Consider the following 8,899-nt stretch of genomic DNA (forward strand, 5'->3'; position numbering starts at 1 on the left):
TTTTTATTTTTCTCATTTCTATAGTCGTGGACAAAAATTCTTTTCTTTTTTTTTTCTCTCCCACTTCTACAGCCGCATCGTTCACACTCCTCTCCAATTGGTATAGCCACTGCAACACCCAGAACCGCGTCGTTAGGCGACACCCCACAGCCGCCTCTCCTCCGTCGCGAAGGAAATCAGAAACAGCTCCGAAAAAAACGTCACCGACAACCACCGTCCAACAGTGCGGGCATCGTCCTCTCACGCCGCAGCCACCTCCGCACATTGCTCCCATCACGGCTTCCTCCACCGTCGTAGCAACCACCGACGATGCAGCAACCTCCGCCTTGACGTGTACTCCAATCAATCAACTGCGTCTCCTCCCCAGCGACCTGGGTTCTTTTTCCTTCCCATCTTAGAGTTTTAATTTAATTTGTGTTTTTTATTATGAATGTTTCTTTTGGATGTTTTTAATCAATATTGTTCTAAAAATTAAACTCTTATAGTGTTGGATATTTCTTTTTGAGATAATTAGTAGTTTCTTTTTAGTGTTACTCGTTCTTTGTACAATTTATTTCTTTTCTGCTTAGGGTTCTTCATGCCTTCTTTATTAGGTTTTATTAGTAATCAGGATTTAGTTTAGGATAATTCATTCTTCTAAATTTGACTAATTATTATGCATTTGTGAATGAAGGTGGATGTTGGAGATTTACTGAATACATTTAACCTTTGATTTCATAATTATTGATAGTTCTTACTTGGTTTCTATATTTTTTATAGGCTCTGGAATGTTCTTGATTGAATAACGTGTCTTTGCTTATGGCTGAATGCACCATCAAATAGTGATGTACTAATCATTGAACCTGATATGCTCAATGGAGCTGATGGCCTTATCTTCGGCTTCCTCACGCGGTTCGGAATGAAGGCTGCCCAGTTTATGGATTTTCTTGACAAAACTGGACCTCTTTGATTGCAACAAGACCTTGTAGACAAGCCTATTGGACTCTTCTACAACACTGGTTTGCAAGGTGGTGGACAAGAAACAACACCATAAGAAAACAAGCTTCTATATATATCTTAACCTTGTTCCTTATTAGATATCACTATGTATTTATTAGTTGCTGATCAAACTTGTCACGATTTATGTATATCCGTACTGCTAAAACAATGCTGGCACATCATGGAATGATATATGTTCCCATCGGATACACGTTCGACCATTGCATGTTCGAGATGGAAGAAGTGAAAGGTGGAAGCCCTTATGGAGTAGGGACTTATGCTGGTGATGGAACAAGACATGTTTCTGAGATTGAATTGCTGCAAGCATTCGACCAGGGGAATATTCTTGCCACCATCACCAAGAAGCTCAAGGATGCTGCATAAAGCATATAATATTTTTGCCTCAATGAGAGAAACACTATACCACCACAATGATCGAAGGTTTTTGGCAATTTTTTTTCAAGGTAATATATATTGATTTGTATGGAGTTCTATTCTAGTACTTCTTGTCATCTTTTGTATTATGTGTTTATCAAGCATAAAATAGATTGAAGTTTTATTTTAGTCCTTTAAGCTTTATGAATTAGTCACTTGTGATGGATGAGGTTGAAAATGAGGACTTTGTATTTATTTTGGAGACAGTTATGGCCAAATTCGGAGAAGAAATAGCATTATATGCATTGGGCTACTTCTATAAATATTTACTATATTCAAATAGCTAGATTATTTTAGATTGAATAATAATTCTGTCTTTTATTTTTAAAAGTAGATGTTTCTTTGTATATGATTGTTGATGTTTCTTTGTTTTTATAATTGTCATTAGATGGCTGTTTCTTTGTTTTTTAGATAGAATTTCTTTGCTTATGGCTGCGTATGTGTCTTTGCTTGTCATTGCAAATGGATAATTACAGAAAGTCTACTTTGAAATGATTGATGAATTTAAACTAATTGAAGAGGAATTTGAAACAGTTGATGAATTGGATAAAGTGAAGAGGCGTGATCCAAGTGTAGCAACTAGAAAGTTATTCTTTATTTAGCTAGTTGTATATTAATGATATATCCATTTTCTAAATGATGTAGCTTCACCCCCCTCAAACAAAATATAAAGTTTACTAAATGATGTAGCTTCACTTTTCAGGGGCATCTTGAAGAGGCAAAAGCAATATGCGAAAATCTACGTCAGATGTTTCTTTTGTTAAACAAATAGATTTTTTTTTATATTAAATGGATTATTCTTTTTGTATTAGTTTTAGTCATGATGAATTCCTGTATCGATAGTGTTGCAAAATTTATGGATAAGTTGAATGAATATCATGATTCCTTTCATTGCATTTTAGCATGGTGACAAATTTATAGTTACTTATATAGGATAAGTTTTTTTTTTTTCATTCACATGGCTTCTGTTAAAGTAACATCTATTTAGTATGGAAAAAGAACATCCTGATGCTTGATAAAAGTAACATCCACTTAGATCTTTGTAAAAATAATTAGGTACCTAACATAAGTTACTTGTATTTATTCTTTAGTACAGAGATGATTCAATTGATAGTGAATACAAGTATCACAAAAGAAAGAAATTTTTTTGTCTTTATCCTGATGCTTGTTTAACAAAATTTAAAGAAGGAAAAAAGATAAAAAAAGAACAACAACAATATCTGGTTATTTGCTTTTTCAAGAGCAATCAAAGTATTTTGACAGTTTTTCTTTTACCCACTGTTTGTTTTATGCGGTTATTATACTTGAACTTTGGACTCCAGAGTCCACATACACAATATACTACTTAGTACTACTTAGTGATGAACTTATGAGACAAGTGTTACTTTCATGATTAAATTTATTATCTAGTGGTCAGGGTGTATGCAACAAATGAATGGCCATCTATGTCTATTATATATTAACTATAAAAATGCTCATAAATCACAACAATTGAATCAATAAGTACAATATGTGTTCAATTACATCAAAGTTAATTTTCACCTAAAATAATGATTCATTTCAAAGAATCATCCATTTAGTATAAACAGAATCATCCATTTGTTTAACAAAAGAAATATCTGATGTAGATTTTTGTATATTGTGCTCGGCTCTTCAGGATGCCTTTGCAAAGTGAAAGCAAAATAAAGCATTTATGGTCAACGTGTATGCAACAGAATAATAGCCATCTATGTCTATTATATATTAACTATAAAAATGTTCATAAGTTACAACAATTGAATCAATAAGTACAATATAGGTTCAATTACTTCAAAGTTAATTCCCTTCTTAAATGATGATTCATTTTAAAAGAATCATCTATTTAGTATAAAAAAGAAGCATTTATTTGTTTAACAAAAGAAACATGTGACGTAAATTTTTTCATAAACATTCAAGTTGTCTACAAAAAGAAAGATACTAAGTAGGACCAAAATAAAATACATCCAATTTGCTGTACTAACAAATTGGCAAATTTAGTTTATTCCCAATTGGTGCTTACACATAAAAATACAATTCTACTATTTGGCAAAATAGTGGCAAAACCAAGGATGAAACTGAAACTTGAAGCTAAGTTCTAAACTTGACATTTACTACTCATATTGTACAACACTAAAGCCTGTCGATCTCCTTAGAACATCTGACTTAGAAAAAGAAACACATGGAGTAATACACAAAATCGGTCAAAAATCATCCACATACATACTAAAAGCAACATATGTTTACTATGGTCGGAAACATATACACAAAAAAATTAGGAGAAAAAAGGACCATGTTTCACAGTGTCTAGTTAATGTAGCATATTGCAAATGTGTAGTTAAATTTTAAACCACTCACATTTAACACAACCCACAAACACCATTTCCTTTTTTTGTCGCAAAGTCAAAGAATTTTATAAAAAATAATACAGTCCAATCTAACAAAGCAGTAACATCCAATCTCTATGTACAGGCATCTCAACAATATGGGGCCCCTAACGACATCAACATCAAGTGTCAAACAAATACATTGACCTATAATCACCACAATCGAACCCAATTTTATTCCATCTCAGTTAAAAAAAAAAAAACAGCTAGTTTCAGAGAAAACTCATTTGAATTCCTTCAATCAAACCTCTAATCTTAGATAGCTGCAACATCCAATAAATCAAAATTCATTATATATGATTGTGTCATTATATGTATATGATCTGATTTAAAATCCACTTATAACTAATTTACTCATACCCTTTTCAATCAAGTAACACCCATGAATAGATACTAACTGATTAGTACTATTAGGTGAGGCTTCACGGCGCTAGCAGGAGGAGTCCGACGCGGTGTTCATCAGAGCAGAACAGGGAAGCCAGCATCGAGTTGTTCGGCAGAGAAGGCGACGCTTCAATGGCGCTACGACAACGACATGCAGCAGCAGCGACACAATGTGGGTGAGAATTAGACGCCCTGGTTGCTCGCACATGGGTGACACAACGGCGTTGCGACGGTCTGGGGCGAGCTTCCGACGTCAGCTGGTGCTCGCATGTGGATGGACGGAGGCGCTGCAGTGGTTGACAGCGGTTGAAAAAGGCGTTCGATGAACCTGGTTGGGAGGCACAGTAATTGGATGGTTTTGAATGCTGCTGAAATAAAACGGTGAAAAGGGGAAGAGGTTTAACTAGGGTTAATTTTGTTTATTTGGGGTTAATTTTAGATGTTGCTTCTTGTTTGTGTGGTGAAATAGATTTCGGGGTCCAGCCCAATAAGGGTTGGCAAGAGTTGGCTGGACCCCCTCTTGATTCCCTAGCAAAATTGAATTTGTAAATAATTGCAGCTAATCTTTTTACATATGGTGTGATCTGGTCATTATAATTCGGTGGTTACAAGCTATAGTTCGGATATTAAGTAAAGACATTAGTATTTTTATGACTCATAAATTATCAATACATAACTCGGTTGTTATATTTATAATTCAGTTGTTATACCTCAAACTTGGCTGTTACAGTCTGGTCTATTCCGTATTACTCTAACTGTCACCTATTACTCAAAGAATAAGTCTTGATCCATTATCTATAACTTGACCAATAAAACTTATACCTCAACCTAAATTTATCCATTGATTTATTAGCCATAGCTCGGACCAAATTCACCTCTTGATTTATTAGCTATAACTCGACCTAGTTATACTTATAAATCAAAATCCAAGTAAGATAATAAAGGTGACTTATTTTCAGTTAGAGATAATCTCAGCTATAATAGAATCATTTGAATATATTCAGGAGCAGTTACCATAAAATTAGGTGGACATCCTTAATAGCTCCGCAATACTAGGCCTATTAAGTAACCGCCTATAACACAACATCTCTATAAATACAAAACTGTAACTATATGAAAGATACGCTATTCACTATGAATAACATATACCTCATCTTATAATTTTTCTTACTTGAGTGTTGGAGTCTCTTTATAGGTCCTAACCTCCTCTGGTGTTCCTCGACGACTGAAGTATAGCTCGGCATTTATGCTCAGAAAACTCCATATAAACAGAAGGAGTAGGGATGACAATACCACCCGAACCCGCGGGTATCCACCCCGCCCCTACCCGCTCGGGGCGGGTTTTTAGCGGGGCGGGGCGGGTTTAGGTAATACCCGCCCCTACCCGCCCCGCTATATATATAATATATATAATTTTAATATATAGGTTCTATGCGGGTTATTGTACGGCGGGGCGGGGTCGAGTAGAGCAAAAACCCGCCCCTACCCTCCCCGTTGCCACCCCTAAGAAGGAGTTATACCTCGACTTAGATTACTGTGCAGAAACATTTGGTGTCCACCGTGGGTCCGAGTTTACTTAACCCCACTGCCATCTTTCTACCCGATTATTTACCCTATTATAGGTTATAATCAATGGCTCATGTGCAAAGCCCACCTCCTCCTCCACCAAGACTGAGTTATTAGCTAAGAACGCGGCGCTTGAGACCGAAGTCTAAAGGTTAACTGAGTTGTTAACACAACAGCAAAAAAACCTTAATAGTAAGAAAGATCGCAAGGATGCTCATAATAATGATGAGCATGTGTCAGAAACTCATACTCTGGTAGAAGTCACACATTCAAAGGCACTGAAAAGGCATATAAACTCTTTTTCCTAGGAAATCATGAAGTTTCAGATGTCGAAGAACTTCGCCCTACCAACCATTCTGAAGTCATACGAGGGGATTGGGGATCCGAACATACATGTTACTAAGTTCCACTCAATGATGTTTCTTAACAGTGCTTCTGAACCAATATTATATCGTTCTTTTCCCACATTTTTAGATGGTGCTGCTTTACTCTGATTTTCATCTTTACATGCAGGTTCTATCTTTACTTTTTAGAAATTGGCCAACCTCTTCACCAACAATTTTGCAGCATCCAAGATCTATATTCATGATTCTGACTACCTTAGCACAATCAAACAAGCTAACGTCAATACGAAAGTCTTCATGATTACATGACGAGGTTCAATAAGATAGCAATGGAGATCTCCAACCTCAACCTTGACGTCCATCTCCATACTTTTAAGAGTGGTCTTCGCCCTAGCAAGTTCCACGTGACTATTATTGTCGCCAAGGCAAATACTTTAGCAGAATTCCAAGAAAAAGCAATTGGACAGATGGAAATAGATGAACTTAGACAAGCTCGGCAAATCAATAAACCAACTTAATCAAAATAAGACGACCAGAAGGACTTTTTTGAATCAACAAATTGATGAGCAAGGGACTTATACCCTTCAAACACTACTTGACAAAGAACTATGACTCGAAGATGTACTCTTTTTTTTACTTACAAGATTTTTTTTACACAGAATTTTGCTTGGAGTAGTTTTAATGAGACACATCCTATATCTTCTATGTTAAGGGTAATCCTCAATAAATAGTATATTATTTTAACTTCATCATTCTTTATTTTTATTCATGCTTTTAGTTCGGCTACTGTTTTTCCTACGCTCTACACATATTATGGCAAATCAATATTAAAGTCGGCATACAAAAACAAACCGACAGTTATAAGTCGGAACCAATCCAACAAACTAGCAACTATAAGTCAGAACTAATCCAACAAACTGGCAACCATAAATTGGAATCAATGCAACAAACCAGCAACTATAAGTCAGAATCAATCCAAACAAACCAACACCTATAAGTTGGAATCACTTCAAACAAACTGATAATTATAAGTTTGAATCAGTCAAAACAAACCGACACCTATAAGTCGATGTCGGTCCAACAAACAATCATCTATAAGCTCGTTCAAAAATATATTGAAATAAGCAACACATTTTTCAACGACAAGCTTGTCCAATTTTATTTTCAAGATTATCAAGTTGATCTTGGAGGCTAATTCTCATATCTCCGAATTATAACACAAGCGCATCTCTTTTATATCCTGCCAAGTTATAACTCAATTTTCATAAAAGTTCAACCTACTTCTCTTAAAAATAAATAGGTCAAGCTTGGGGGCATTGATCTGGTCATTATAACTCGGCGGCTACAAGGTATAATTCGGATATTATGTCAAGACGTTAGGATTTTCATGACTCACAAATTACCAACACATAACTCGGTCATTATCTCTATAACTCAGTCGTTATACCTCAAACTCAGCCATTACAGTCTGGTCCATTCTGTATTACTCAGTAACTACCACCTATTACTCAGAGAACAAGTCTTAATCCATTACCTATAATTCGGCCAATGAAACATATACCTCGGCCCAAATTTACGCATTGATCTATTAGCTATAGCTCGGCCCAAATTTACTTCTTGATCCATTAGCTATAGTTCGACTTCATTATACTTATAACTCAAAATCTAAGTAAGATAATAAAGGTGACTTATCTTCAGTTAGAGAGAATCTCAACTATAATAGAATCATTTGAATATGTTCAAGAGCAGTTACCACAAAATCAGGCTGACATCCTTAATAGCTCCGTATTATTAGGCCTGTTGACTTGCTGAGTAATCGCTTATAACTCAACATCTCTATAAACCTAAAACTCTAACTACGTGAAAGATATGCTATTCACTATGAATAACATATACTTCATCTTATATTTTTCTTATTTGAACATTGGAGTCTCTTTGCAGGTCACAATCTCCAACAATATTTCTCAACGACTGAAGTATAGTTCTACGTCTGTGTTCAAAAAATTCCATATAAACAAAAAAAAAGAGTTATATCTCAGCACTAAAAAAAATTATACCTCAATTCAGATTATTGTGCAAGAAAATGGTGGATGGAAAAACAGTGAAACTATATATCATTTCCTTAAAAGGTCTCAAAATAGATTGTTTTATTCATAATTAATCAAATGGTTTTAAAGATCGAGATTTATGGAGCGGCTGCAACTAATTTGAAGTGCAACGTAATCACATCAAAATATTTAGAGAGATCATTCATAATTTATTTTATAACATATATATAAACAACTATATTCCTAACAGAAAACATAATATCGATTAACAGCTATCCAGATTTTGTGACATTAATTGTATTAGTCCCCATTCACCACTGAATACTTATATAGAGTCTAGTCCTATTAAAATTCTGTCACCAAAATTAATAGATCGTTTCCCAACAACAATAAATGAACCAACCTTAAATAAATAATAAAGACTCAGTCTTGTTCATATCATCGGTAGGTGCTACTCTCAAAGGACGAAGATGATGACGCACACATGATGCTTGCCCTAAGTTACACTCTAAACACAGTTGTCTAAAAAAATTGAGTATATATATGTATATTTCGGTAGATAAAGGATTGATCCGTCATAGATTGAAATTTTATTTAAAGGTTTGCTGTATATATAAAACAATATTTAAATTTTCGACACTTATTTAAATAGACTAATGAATTAATTACTAAATCTACCCAACTTGGTTAGTATATATATATATATATATCCCAAAAATTCAAAATTCAAAAAATTTTTATT

The 8,899-nt window shown here is 34.7% G+C and overlaps 1 pseudogene; it reads left to right on the top strand.

Annotated features, from left to right (window-relative positions):
* Window positions 797-1,362, top strand: LOC107644386 (annotated as a pseudogene).

Source organism: Arachis ipaensis, chromosome B01 (genome assembly GCF_000816755.2).
Source record: "Arachis ipaensis cultivar K30076 chromosome B01, Araip1.1, whole genome shotgun sequence".
In the NCBI taxonomy this organism is placed as follows: domain Eukaryota; kingdom Viridiplantae; phylum Streptophyta; class Magnoliopsida; order Fabales; family Fabaceae; genus Arachis; species Arachis ipaensis.